At 42.4% G+C, this 15,301-nt stretch overlaps 1 protein-coding gene across 1 annotated transcript in view; it reads right to left on the minus strand.

Moving 5' to 3' along the window:
- Window positions 1-15,301, minus strand: part of kctd16b (potassium channel tetramerization domain containing 16b) — a 103,358-nt gene that overhangs the window by 53,959 nt on the left and 34,098 nt on the right. The gene's annotated exons all lie outside the window — the stretch shown is intronic.

Here is a 15,301-nt window from a genome sequence, read left to right on the forward strand (position 1 = left end):
CGGCTGCTCGAGAATCGTTTATTTGCCAAGGTGGAGAAGTGTGAGTTTCACGCACGGTCGGTTCCGTTCCTGGGTTTCGTTCTGTCGCCTGAAGGCATCCGAATGGATCCGGCTAAGGTAAAGGCGGTTGCTGATTGGCCCACCCCAGAGAATCGCAAGGCGGTCCAGCGTTTTCTGGGGTTCGCCAATTTTTACAGGCGTTTCATTCGGGGTTTTAGTCAGGTTGCCCTACCGCTGACGAATCTCACCTCCACACGAATTCGATTCTGTTGGTCAACGCAGGCTCAGGAGGCGTTCGAAACCTTAAAGAGCCGCTTTGTTTCGGCTCCCATTCTCACCAACCCTGACCCGTCTCGTCAATTCGTTGTGGAGGTCGATGCGTCGGAGGTAGGAGTGGGGGCAATTTTGTCTCAGAGGTCCCTTTCGGACGACAGAATACACCCATGCGCTTTTTTTTCTCATCGTCTAACTCCTTCGGAACGGAATTACGACATCGGGAATAGGGAGTTACTGGCTGTTAAGTTGGCGCTGGAGGAGTGGCGTCACTGGTTGGAAGGCGCGGGGGTTCCATTCATAGTTTGGACCGACCATAAGAACTTAGAGTACATCCGTTCCGCTAAGAGACTAAATTCTCGACAGGCTCGCTGGGCATTGTTTTTCGGCCGATTTGATTTTAACATCTCATATCGCCCCGGTAGTAAGAACGGTAAGCCCGATGCGCTCTCACGGATTTTTGAAGTAGAGGCTAGATCCACTTCTCCAGTGACCATTGTGCCTCCCAACCGGGTGGTCGCGGCGGTTACTTGGGGAGTGGAGTCAAGGGTCCGTGAGGCGTTACGCGACGTCACTATTCCTGCGGGGTGTCCAGCGAGTCTGTTGTTTGTGCCGGAGCCGGTCCGAACTAGCGTACTTCAGTGGGGTCACTCATCCAGTCTAGCTTGCCACCCGGGAGCAACTCGAACATGTTCGTTAATCAAGCAACGGTTCTGGTGGCCTTCGATGGCGCGGGACACTCGAGAGTTCGTTTCAGCTTGTCCGTTGTGTGCGGTGGGTAAGGGCTCAAATCGACCCTCAGCAGGGCTACTCCGGTCACTGTCTATCCCTTCGAGACCCTGGTCACACATAGCCATGGACTTTGTCACAGGTCTACCCCCATCTAGTGGCAATACTGTGGTCCTTACTGTGGTGGACAGGTTCTCGAAGGCGGTTCATTTCATTCCCCTCCCCAAATTGCCTTCAGCGAGGGAGACAGCGACTATTGTCTTAGACCACGTTTTTCGCATCCATGGCCTCCCGGTGGACGTGGTTTCTGACAGGGGTCCCCAATTTGTGTCTAGATTTTGGACAGAATTCTGTCGACAGTTGGGGGCGACTGCGAGTTTATCTTCCGGTTACCATCCGCAGACTAACGGTCAGGCTGAGCGAGCAAATCAGGACTTGGAGAGAGTCCTGCGTTGTGTGGCATCGGCAGAGCCGTCGACTTGGAGTTCTAGATTAACCATGGTCGAGTACGCACATAACTCACTCCTGGTCTCGTCTACGGGATTATCGCCCTTCCAGTGCTGTTTAGGCTACCAGCCCCCATTATTTCCCTCCCAAGAGACCGATGCCATTGTTCCATCCGCGCAGACGTTCATTCAGAGATGCCTTCGTACGTGGAGGCTTGCCAGAGAAGCCCTTTCCCGGACTGGCGAAAGGAACAAGGCGTCGGCGGACCGTCACCGTTCTAGGCCCCCACTTTACGTGTGTGGTCAAAAGGTTTGGTTGTCAACCAAGGACATTCCCCTCAAACTTCCCGCACGTAAACTGGGACCCAAATTTATTGGACCGTACATTATAACCAAGGTGCTTAACCCGGTGACTGTTCGGCTCAAATTACCTCCCCAGTTTAAGAGAATTCACCCGGTGTTTCACGTTTCCAAGATCAAGCCTGTTATTCGCTCCCCACTTCAGCCCCAGACCTCTGCTCCGCCGCCTCCCAGACTCATCGAGGGGTTACCCGCCTACACGGTGCGACGACTTCTTGATGTGAGACGGAGGGGTAGAGGTCATCAATATCTGGTAGACTGGGAGGGTTATGGTCCGGAGGAGAGATGCTGGATTCCGGCTCGTGACGTGCTGGACCACGCTCTGATTGACCAATTCCATCGGTGTCATGGTGAGTCCTCCGGGGACGCCAGGAGGCGTCCCTGAGGGGGGGGGTTCTGTCACGGGTCAGGGTGTGTCACCGGCACCTCTCTGTTGTTTTGTTTTGTCCTGTCATTTCTGCAGCTCGTGATGTGGGCAATTAGCACAATCACGAGTTGATCTTCCTCACCTGTTGCTCGTTTCCCCTACCCTTTATATTCCCAGCTGTGTCTACCAGTGTTGTCAGTGGATTGTTTCATGTCGGGTGTGCAGTCCTTGTCCGTTGGTGTTCTCTGTGTTGCTTACCTGTGATCTGTGTTCAGGAATCCTAGACGTGGGGGTCGGTGCAGGACTGTTGCCTGCTGGATCCTACTCTCGTCCATTGCTGGACATTCCTGGGATCTCTCTGTCTGTCGGTGGTCTCCTCTTCTCTCTACATCCGTATGCGAGCTGTGCTCACAGGAACCACCAATAGACTAACACTTGTTCACTGTGTCACTGAAGTTTATGTTGTTCACTAAGTTTAGTAATAAACTTTTCACTTCTCATCACTGCATTTGAGTCCTCCTCATCTCTTCACATCAGGCCTACTCGACAGTTCCGCGTGTTTCGTGTGAATAGAGTTTGTGTGTATGTGTGCGTGAGCGACTTTATGTGTGTCGTTGTGCATTTCATATGTATTTGTTTGAGCACTGAGGTTGACGAGTTAACTCCTTAGGTATCGAAATCTGGAACCGAACAACATGTCATTTTTCGATACTCGATAGTATCGAGGCAATTCGGTCGGTACCTAAAAAGTATCGAGACTCGGTGCCCAGCCCTAATCAGCATAGTTCAATGAATTTTTATTTCCCGAAACGTATCGGTTACGTATGTAACCCTCGATCCTCGGAAGGAATGGAGACGCTACGTCAGTGACTGACAAATGGGGGTTTGGCTAGAGAGCCCTATCAACTTTGAGTATTAGAAAAACGAGCCAATAGTGTGAAACTACCATGGGTCTGGGGAATTTGTATTGCGAACTCCACCCCACCGCGTGGGTATAAAAAGAGCCACGAGTGCAATCTCGCATTGTTACCTGCTGAGGAGCCGAGACTTTGCACCCCAGCCATTTTAACGGTACAACGGTAGTGGCATGTGGACGTAACATCTCAGTTCCCTCCTTCAGGGAACGAGGGTTACATACGTAACCGAGATGTTCCCTTTCAGTCAGTCACTACGAGTTAGGTCAGTGACTGACGAAATGGGTAGGTCCCCTACTCTCTTGATGAGGGCCAAAGCAACCAGGAGAGCCCAAACTGTTGAGCCCAAATCAGCTGAACCACCTGGGGATGGAGTCTCCATTCCCCGGGATATGGCCATAGTCATGAGAGCTCGGCGGCTGCATGATTCAGCTCTCCCGGGATGTGGCCCAAAGCAACCACATATGCTTCTGACTCTATATATATAAAAGGAGATGGAGTGAGAATTGCGACATACAGCGGGAGTGCAAACCACCCTGATGGTTGATGTACGCTACTCTCGCAGTATTGTCTGAACAGATCAGTACATGCTTGCCCTTCAGCAACGTCCGAAAATGGTGCAGAGCTAAGCGTACGGCCAGCAATTGACATGCCATAGGCGCTGGGGTCCTGTCCAGGAGCCCACGGCAGCATGCCCATTGCACATGATACCCCATCTGTTGACACAACAGCATGCCTGGAAACTCGGTCTAAAGGCACTCTGGCCCGTAGAAAAGAGAGGTTCAACCACGGGGTGAAAGTATGATGGCAGGCCCGAGTGACTAGCACCTGGAGCCCGGACGGGAGAGGTGGCTGAGCACCAGGTCCCTGTGTTCGCACAACTGAACTCGAGAGTGAGCTAGAATCAGCCAGTCGTCGAGATAATTTAGAATGTGATCCCCATGTTGCCTGAGTGGACTCGACAGCCTTTGTGAAGACGCGAGGAGACAGGGATAACCCGAATGAGAGTACCATGTACTGCTATGCCTGCCCCTCGAAAGCAAACCGTAGAAACGGTCTGTGTCGAGGAAGATTGAAGACATGAAAGTACGCGTCCTTCAGGTCGAACCAATCCGACGGACGAACGCATTCGAAAATGTGTTTGGCTGTCAACATCTTGAATGGAAGCCTGTGCAGGTTTCGGTTCAAGACGCACAGGTCCAGGATTGGTCGTAACCCACCTCTTTTCTTGGGTACAATGAAGTAAGGGCTGTAGAAGCTGGACTTCATTTCGGCTGGAGGGACGGGCTCGATCGCACCCTTAGCCAGTAGGGCGGCGACCTCCGCACGCATGACAGGGGCATTGCCACCCACAGTAGTAAAGCGGACTCCCCTAAATCGGGGAGGAGACCGTGCGAACTGAATCGCATAGCCGAGCCTGATCATTTGTGAGAGCCAGCGGGACAGGTTGAGAAGCTCTAGCCAGGCTCCCAAAGACTGAACCAGCAGGGTCATTGGAACTACAGGCGTACCCACGATGGGGCAGCGATGCGGAAAGACCGGCCCAGACATGGGAGGCATAGCGTCCCATAGAGGCTAGGGATGTTAACCAATGACGTTTGACTGATCGGTTAACGTTGATACGGTCAACCATCGAAGTTGTCGGTAGTCAAAAAAAAAATTAGGCTATCTTAGACAGTGGACTAAACGCTACTACAGTTAGTCATCTCATTCCAAGATCTTTTTGTGTGAAGTGAGCAAATCCCTCACACTCAATTTTTCTTAACTCACATGTTTTTACTTCATAAACCAATAAAAACATTCGTCACAACGTTTGGGTTCGCGCGCTCACAAGGTTTGCGAACAGTAAAGGCTACAGGCTAACACACACTCGAGGTTAGAGCCAGCGCAGACAACAGGAGGAAGCGTGCGAGGAAAAGTAGTGTGTGGGACCATTTCACCAAAAAGAATGATACAGATGTAAGTTGCAACTTGTGTGATACAGTGCTTAAATATGGAAATACATTACATCTACATTTCAGTGGTAACAGATAATGTGATGATGATCATCATCTTTCTTTATTATTGTTAGCACTACCTCAAACTAAAGCGGCATCTCTTCTGAGCTGTCAATTTCTTAAATGAGTCGCGGCAATGTTTCAAATGAACTTCTTACGCTAGACAAATGCCTTTATTTTCAACGCGATCACCTTGTACCCAAACCATTTCGAAACTAAGGAGCCATTTGTCCTCCGATTACATACAAGCTCCTCGGCGCCGCGTTTGCGGGATGTTTCGCGCTGTAGGGGATTTAAAAAAAGTGACGTGAGTGGAAGGGCGGCGCCGGCGCCGTGTGTGTGTGTGTGTGTGAGCGGGAGGCAGAGCGGCAGAGAGATGCGACTGAGTTGAGAAATTGCAGGCGCGGCTCGAAATGGCTGTTATTTCAAATAGCGTAGCATATTTTAAACTAATCGGTTAACCGGTTTCAACCGGCTAATGAGGCTCGGTGGTCGGTCAATATTTTTTTTAGTTTTCGCCATCCCTTATAGAGGCATAGCTCTCCACCTGTGTTAGAAGCAGTTCTATAAGCTAAAAGACGTAAATTACACATTTGTATGTATTCTAAATAAAAGATATAGATTGTACTAAATGTCAGCTTGCTTATTTGGCTCAAAATACTGAGCCAAATAAGCAAGCTGACATTCAGTACAATCTATATCTTTTATTTAGAATACATACAAATGTGTAATTTACGTCTTTTAGTTTGTCAAGAGACTTAAAGCATCGGTTTTGAATCATGAGCGTGTGTGTACGTGCTCTAGTCTAGTACATAAGAACGAGCTTATGATTGAATCTGGAAATAGAGCAAAATAACTGAAAAAATGAGAAATAGTCCTCAGATGCCATGTCTGTAATTCATAGCAAAACATCTAGCATTAATTCGATCTCAAACAGATTAATTAAAAGAAGTTATTACTCCACCACCTGCATGACATCATTAACCAAAGTGGTTGAAAGTATGGTTTCAGGAAACAGTTGTGACTAGCTTGATTTCTTCAACGATGCATCATACTATAGTAGTTAAGCAGAGTTACGTTGTTGTACGGGAAACACACCCCTGATTAGAGCTTACTAGTTCAACAAAGTACCAGTTTTGCATGTAAAATACATCAGACGATCAGCGAACAGACTGTGGGCTGTCCATGGGTGTGTCGACCGAGGCTGATACTAGAGTGTTGTGGTAATGACAGACAGGGTGTAATGGAAATGAAATTGACATACCTGGAGGAAGTAATTTTGTGCATATCATTGGCAAAAGACTTTGAGTTAAAGAGAAATGAACCAGATGAAAATGAAGTCATTGTGAACAACTCTAATTGCCTCTATTAGCATCATTACTCTTGTATTCATAGGCACTTACTTGCCGTGGTGTTTTATGAGCAGTCTTGAAATAGCTTTGAATTTGAAATGACATGTTTGATGAAGAAAATGGAAATGGGGTGCAAGAATAGGGACAAGCTCATTGTTTTTGGTCTTATATTTCATCCTGACTGAGAACGTTTGTCCATCTTCTCACAATATGATGAGGATAGAGGACGTCTTGACAGAACATGAATGAATGAGAACTTGCCGCTTCTGTTTTTGTTTACTGATCTCTGTCTCCCGCCTTTCCAATTACAGCCAAGTGCCTCTCCAAGCACTCTTTCATTACCGATGCAAACTATCTTTTGTTTTGTTTCGCATGTTGGAGACCGGGAGGCCCTTGCCGTAAGTGAGAGCTTTGCTTTTTTTCCTCGAATACTTTTATGTGTAAGGTCGAAAGACCCTAATCCCGAGGCCTTCACAAACAGACCATAAAGGTGTATGGGAAATTGCTCATTTACGCAAAGAGAAATCTCATTACCGCAGAGGATAGGAAAGGTGATGAAAACATCTGGGCCTCTGAGATCAGAAATCTGCTTATGTTGTCATCTCCCTCTGGTTAAGGAAACAGGTGCGTGTTAAGTATCATGTACGGCAAACCTCTTATCAAATAACTAAAGAGAAAATTAATTCTGATTAGTAATGTTATTTGGAATAACAAACGTATGCTGTCTGTGTTTTTATAGTAGTATTATGTAGCATAATTCAATAAGATTCAGCAGTAAAATGCACACAAATTAACAATGCTTTGGGATCTTTGTCATTTGATTGAATTCAATATTAACATTAGTGTCAGTAAGATTTTTCAGTAATATTTTATTAACAAAACATTTACTAAGCCAATTATTGGATGTCACCTCTAAAAAGACTATGGAAAGTGATAAAGAAGTGTGTAAACATTTGACAGAATTGTTTTGAATTTCGTGATTTTTTTAATTATCTAAACAATTGGCATTAAAATTGCATTTATTCTTTTTAAATATTATTCCTTAAAAGTACTAAAATAATCATTACAGAAACCATTTTTAGTACACCTATCTCTTATATTTCTTTGTCTGCCTTTAATAAATTTGGAAATATCCTCAAATTCATACAGTGGACATGTGCGTATGCACTAATTACCATTAATCCCAATGAATCCAGTCAGTTTTCAGATTCTCTGAAGTTCTGTTTCTATGAACTTGAAACTTGGTGAGATGCAGGCATTTGCCTAATTCTAGCATATTTACTGTTTTGGTAAGATGTATCATCCCTGTCAAAAGGCACTGAAAGAGTGTTAGATCACTAACAGCAAACGTACGCCCACCACAGACTTCCTCATCAGAACCAAACTTTGAACCTCAGAGGCACTGGATGCTCGTTGCCAGTATTCACAAACACCAGTGGTAATCAACTGCTAATCTGCACAAAGCTCTTTAGTATGTCAAAGGAAAATGGCAAGAGGGCAAACAATAAGCCGGTCTTCATTTTCTCTGCACTTTGAGGACTTTCGTTTAGCCTTTATTCTGCTGAATAAAGCTTATCTAAAGTTCACAAGACAAAGATCAGTTGACTGATCTATGATGTTATTAATGTGTTTCTAATGAAAGCATCACTAATGTTCATACTGTACTTAAAGGGATAGTTCACCCCAAAATGAAAATTCTGAGAACACCCTCATGCAGCAAACAGTGAGAGTTGCGATCAATGCAGGCAGCATTTAGGACTGTAATGAAAAAGACTTGGTCTTCCACATATTAAAACTGCATTGAGTGAAATTACTTGTCTGGCCTCAGAGGAAGTGTGAAAGGACAGGAGTGGAGGTTGTCTGAATGAAGTTATCGACTAAGTTTAAGTCTGAGTGAACCTGACACCATAATCCTGTCAACAACGTACCATTTTCTCAGTGCCCTCGAGCCTGCCAAAGACGCCACTCAAAGAATGTGATCTACAAACACTGAAATTGTGCAAGTACCCTGAAGGAATCTTTCTGACTGACACCTGCAAACTGAGAATCTTCGAGGAATGAGGGGAAAAGTGAAAGGAGGTGGGAGAGAGAGCATGCGCATGTACGCGAGTGAGTAACCTAATAGGGAATCTTGTTGGTTTAATTAATTACAGCAAAGTTATCACCTCATATGCTGAGAAATATAATGTAGCTTTCAGTAGTGAAGCGGTTTTGTTTATAAAAGTAACGGGCAGAGGTTGGAAACAGCTCCTGAATGTTTGTGCGCAATTTCTCTTTTTTACAAAGATAAATCTAAAGTTCCCACCTCAATAAAAACTGTGAGCGAGCGCATACAGGCACGTCTGCCTCATAATACAACATTAAAAAGCTATTTTTGTGAATAAACGTGTCGTCCTCGCCTTATGGTGGCTTAAAATTCAAAGGGGAATCGGATATGCGTGTTTAGACGGAGGTCGGATGTCTAGATATCGGATATGTATCTGATTTAAAACCACATTTGGAAGTAGCTCAGATCAGGTGCGAAAAATCGGATCTCATGTGGATTTTTGTGTTTACACGTGGGCAACAAATTCAGATTTTTGTCAGATGTGCCAGTGTAAATGCAGCCTGAGTGGCAACGACAGGTTGTGTGTCACATAACAAATTACAAATACTCACATTACTGTAGTTAAGAAGTGTTTTTATCAGAAAAGTTACTTTAAATAGTTCTAAAATGGTGTACTTTTATTTGAGTTCATTTCCTCTGCTATTTTCTCTCCGTTTGTGGTCATTTCATGCTTGCTTTATTTTTATCCTTCAACATGATAGGATGGAGAGAGAATAATCGGTTTCGTGACTCCCATCAATTCTATCGCGCATAGAAAACTTTAAGAAAAGCACATCCTTCAAGGATCAATTCAATCGAGATTTCAGCATCTTCCTCTGATTTGAAGAAACAAGCTAAGGTAAATTGTGGATTTCTACTTACTAAATGATCTGTATATAAGCTAGCCTATCTACAGGCCTGGTTTCTGGGACTGCGTCCAATGTTAATAACTCCCGCAAGTGCCTTCATAATGGGGGGAATTTCCACTCCCATTAATTTACTTCAGTATATAGAGAGACGCACGATCTGCACTGCCGTGTCTCTCACACGTGTCCTGCAGCTCGTTGACTCTTGTTGGGGACATTTTAAAACAGTTAATGTGGAAAAACAGCTTACCGTGGCTTAACACACTGAAAGTGGAGCACCAAATTCAGTATGCACATGATCATGTGATCAAACTAGAGCTTGTTAATAAACAGCATATTTTGTTTGATACATTAACACATCAGATGTTACTCATCTGAAATCTTAAATTGCTATTTGTTTTGCATGTAAACAGAATGTGATGTGCATGTAAACAACGATAACATTAACAGGAAAAAAGGGTTAGAGTTTGGTTTAGGGTTAGTTGGATGTAATTATGCATAATTTACTGTATTATTACAGTAAGTACATGCAACATTTGTACCAAGGACACGGTAAAATAGTGTTACCAGAACTACTACAACATGAAAAACATGTTTTTCATTAAAATTTAGAAACATGGTACATGTTTTACAAGTGTCCCGTTTTTATTTAAAGGACCCTTAAAAATTACCATGTCCTTAAATAACTTTGTCTTCTCACATTATAATATCTACACTACAGTATATACTCTAGATACTAACATGTTATATCTGTTCTGGGTTAGAGTTTTGTTCGTGTTTTTGTTTGATTTGAACTGTTTCATGTTCAGTTTTCTGTGTTAGTTCATGCTTCATCTGGTTTTTGGTTTGCCCTCATGTGTCACACATGTGTCATGTTAATTTCCTTGTTAAGTCCCTAGTGTTTCTTTGTCTATCTATATATAGCCATCATTTTCTTTTTGAACCTATGGCTGGTTGATATGGCCAAAAAATGATCACGATAAAATGTTTCATTATTCAATATTGATAATTATCGCGTTATTGATAATACATGTCAAATATTTCATTTGCTCCTGAGTTAAATCTGTAGAAACAGAAAATTGACAGTTATTCTTAAGAACATGACAAACACTTGCCAAACAGGTGAACATTTCACAAAATAATATAAGATGTTTTGTCTCTTAGAAATGCAAATGTGACCGTAGCTTGAGTTGAGTGACAGAAGCATAGCTTGAGTTGGGATGCAGATGTACACTTTTGTTCATTAAAGGATTAGTTTACTTCAGAATTAAAATGTCCTAATAGTTTACTAACCCCCACGTCATCCAAGATGTTAATGTCTTTATTTCTTCATCCGAAAATAAATTAAGGTTTTTGAGAAAACATTACATTAGAAAAATATACAAATATATATACTTTTTAGAGCTCTTTGAAGCTCTTCAAACCCCATTGAAGACACTATATGGAGAAAAATCCTAGAATAATTTATTTTCGACAGAAGAAAGAAAGACATGAACATCTTGGATAATGTGGGAGTGAGTAAAATCCTTTAACAACAACAGCAAAGTCTGTAAAAATTAACATCCTCATTTTTGTAGGGTAAAATTTGACTATGATATTTGGATCATGTTAACCACCGGCAAAACCAAGCATTGCACCTCAATACCCTGGTAAAAAGTAACTATTGTTTTTGTTGTATTTATTATGAAAAACAATAGCTTAAAACATTTAGTATTATAACGCAAATGCACAAAAACTGCTGTAGCTTAAAGGTTGTATCAGCTATTTCAGGCCCAAAAATAAATGATCACATTCATCTAAACTTTCCTAACGATCCGCTAGCTGAACAAATAGCTTGAACACTATTTATTTTGGTTTTGAGTGGTTGGTGAAACCAATTGTTTTTGTGTGCAGATCTCAGAGCCTAGTCTGCCTACAGAGACGCGTTTTTTTGACGGCTTGCTTATGGGGCGGGCAGCTAGCGGATCGTTAGGAAAGATTAGATGAATGTGATCATTTATTTTTGGGCCTAAAATCGCTGATACAACCTTTAATAACAACAAATACTCTAATTGAATTCCATTACTCCTTATTTGCATGTAATGTCTACATTAATAATATAATAAAATTCGGTATGAATATCCCGCATTTCTGCCAGAATAACATGGTTTCAGTTAGTGTTACTACAGTAAATCATGGTAAATGTTGACGACTTGTGGATTAAAAAACGCCATCTAACTTTATTCTTCTGTTTATCCTGTTTTCCGCGTCAGTGTTGTTGAGAATGTCAGCGCGGTTTAGTGTTCATGTGATTGAGATGGTCAGAGAGTAAATGCATTCGCTCTTGCACTGCAGTGGCGTGTGGTTCAAACAAGCAGCCCTGTTTCATTCTGCTTTTGGTGCGTTTGGCGTTTATTGTTTCTCATACGCAACAGAAATGTAAAACAGAACTAAAACGGACCACGCCTAGGTAAAACGGTACCATGCGACGGTCTGCAACACACATGAGCAGCATTATTTGCATAGTGCATTAACATTTTATCGAACACCTATCAAACTTTTGTTATAATTTTATGGAGGAAAATTATCGTTATCGTTTTATCGCCCAGTCCTATAAGAACCCGAGTAATACAAAGTTCTGTAATGAAAGTTCTGACTCAGGCTAATAGGTCCTGAACTCAACCTGCTTGCAATCACATGTTATCTTTAGGGCACCGCTGATTGGTTCCTGCTGTTTCAGTAGCCAATGAGCTCGTATGCTCAAACTTTAAATACTTGGTTAGCATTTGCCTTAGCAGTGCAGCGCACTTTCAGAAACCCCTCACCTTCCCCAGCTCCACCTGTATAGATCTGCTAAGGGTAATTTATGTACGGTGTATTGTAAAGCAGCCGCATCCCTTATGGGGCTTTTACACTGGGCTCGTTTGCTGCGGTCCGAGAGCGTTGGTCTGGTTTCACACTCAACTTAATTCTATTGAACCCTGGTGTGTTTGCGTGTATATTACGTCATCGCAAACGTGCACGGCACATGATAGAAACAGAACGCGAGTCAATATATTGTGTTTTTTTATTAATTCTGTGCTATTATGTGCAGCAGAGTGAACACCACATGTTTACTGTGCATGTGTCGCATAAGGTGGCCTTCTGCTGCTTGCAAACTGAATCTTTTGAGGAGACAGTGGATTTCCAAATGTGTTGCCCTGATTCCACATGCTATGCTCACTCTCGCTCGCCTTATCCAAGGTAAATCATCAACACTATCATCCCTTACATGCGTTTTATTTAACTAAATACACCAATCAGCTAAAACGCATGCGCAGTTCACTTTACTTCCTGAACAAGTGCGCACCCGAGTCCGTGTTGCTTTCACATTCACGCAAACTGCGGCACGGTTCGGGAGCAACCGAACTCAGACCACCTCCTCCAGGTAGTCTCGGGTTCAGTAACCCAGTCCCGGTCCGCATGACAGCGTTCACATTAGCGATTTTTCATGCGAACCGTGCCCCGTTCCGAACTAAACTGCCAGTGTGAAAGCCCCCTTACTCGCTCACAGCAGCGTGTCTGTGTATTTATTGGCAGTAGCAAGTCCCGTACTTGCTCTGCAGCAGTAGCAGATCTATCCCGCCAAGACCAAACATATCAACATTGTCATATCCGTTACCATGCCAAACACTCAAAGAGTTGTCATGAAAGGAGTGTAATTTTGAGTTTTGTTTTCATTAAAAAACACTTGCAAATAGATCCAGCACTTCTATTTTCATCTTTTTAGTCAACCCCTGCTTGACACGTTTCCTAGAATCCTCATCTCTAAACATTTGTCTGGAGACCAGGCATGTGTATCTGTGCTTGAATCCACTATTGTTTAGCTGGCAGCTTTTTGAAGGTTTACCAGACTGACTGCTCGATGTGAAAAGCAGCATGGTTTCCAGTCACAGCTCAAAGATATTGGGTATTTGGGTAAATTCAACGGACTCTTACTGAGTCAACACTAATCTTCTTTAGCAAAAAAAATGTAATTGTTGTTACTGCAGTGTGGAAATGAAAGTGGAGCTTTAATTCGCACGCAGCAGTACAGGGTTAGTTTGTGTGAGGGGTGTGTTCATAAAACACAAGCTGATCGACTTTTTGTGAAATGTTCATTAACTGTTATGTAATTGCGCAGACTGAAAACCATTTAAGCAATAAACAATTTGTTCTATTCACATTTCATGAATACATGATGTATTCAATACAATTCAATGACGTATATAATATTTCTATTCTATTTGGCAACAGTGGCTATTTGGTCAAAATGATGGTTCATCAGCATTTTAGTGCAAATTCTTTAATAGGCTACTGTAAATGTTTGAAAACTTTGACACTGTAAATGACTAAGAATGTTGACACTGCAATCTTCAAAATGGTAAATTTGCTAAAACCTGGTCGGTTTCTTCTTATACACCGACAGCTGACAGTCACGTCTCATATTTCAATACAAACGTCTTAAAATATGAAAAATAAAGCCATATTCTAAATACAAACTATACTTGCTTGATCAATTTTGGGGAGACTAGTCAACTGTTCAATTTTTCACCTCAATTTTTGAAAGTGAAAGTTTGAAAGTAGAAATAAAAGAGAACATTTATTTTATTCTTGGTTCCAAACACTATATTTTTAAAATTATGTTTTTTTGTCTAAAATATATACACCACTAAAGCACGGTTCAGATGTCTGTTCATGGCAAATCTTGCTTTACATGTGCAGTCCTATTTCATGGCCTTTTTTAAACAAAATAATATTCATGACATTTATTTCTGTTAATGACTTATTTCTTGAACATGCATTCTGCCGCCAATGTGAACAGAACACTATACTAGAATACTAAAATGTATTTCCTGCTATTGAATCGTTTCACAACAAAATATATGAAGGTAAAGTTGTACACCTGCAGTCTGAGTTCAGTGCAATGATCACACAAGCAAAATCTTGAACGTATGAATTGAATCAGTCACTGAATTGGTTCTTGACCTGGAGGGAACTGGAATCATTAAGTGGAATCTGACCCAGGGTCATTAAATTCCGTATGATTTCCATCCATAGCAAACGAAAAACCTGTAGATTTAATGCAAGTCTAGAAGATTTTTAGTGTGGCTAATGCACAAACTCTGGAAAGAACAAAGTCCAGCAGTCACCTCTCTACCTCCATTCAGCCACCTTAACACACACATAATGAAGGGAACCTCTGACTGAGAGGCTATTCAACGCCCTCTAATCACATTGCCATTGAATGTGGCTGAAGCAGGGGACTAAATGCATGCTGAGAGACAATCAGAGCAGGCAGTTTATTTATTTATTTCAACTTTGTTGGTTAGCACGTTAGCAGCATCGATTCAACTGCAGCCAACTTGATTGTTTCATTATTCATGGCCTGAGTTTGGAGAAAGTGGGCTGTCAGAACCCATTGGACATATCATCATAGCACAAGACAGTGATCAGTGCTAATGGAGTAATCTGGGTACACATCTTTTTGCCATCAACACATTTTTAGCTCATTGTTCAAGCCGCACAGCCTAGGGCTTTCTGGTAAATGTCGCTGATTACTGTAATGCATTCTTTGCAGTTTCTCTCTGGATGTCTTGGGCATCCCGTTATGGTCCATACAGTCATATTCAGCTTTTTAATGGAGTCATCAGTTGACAATTATGCACAATTGTATGTGTGTGTGTGTGTGTGTGTGTGTGTGTGTGTGTGTGCTTGACAGTCCCTGGTGAACATCCATTAGAGGTTGTCTTTTTAGTACACTGGTTGACCCAATGTTATTGTTATATATTTGACCCATTGACAAAAATATCCTTCTCATGTCATATTCATACATTCAATTATATCTAATTTCAGTTGATAAAGACAAATTTTAGTTGAGAAAGAGTTAAATGTAACCAAATATTCAAATATT

Source organism: Phoxinus phoxinus (genome assembly GCF_949152265.1).
Source record: "Phoxinus phoxinus genome assembly, chromosome: 17".
In the NCBI taxonomy this organism is placed as follows: Eukaryota; Metazoa; Chordata; class Actinopteri; order Cypriniformes; family Leuciscidae; genus Phoxinus; species Phoxinus phoxinus.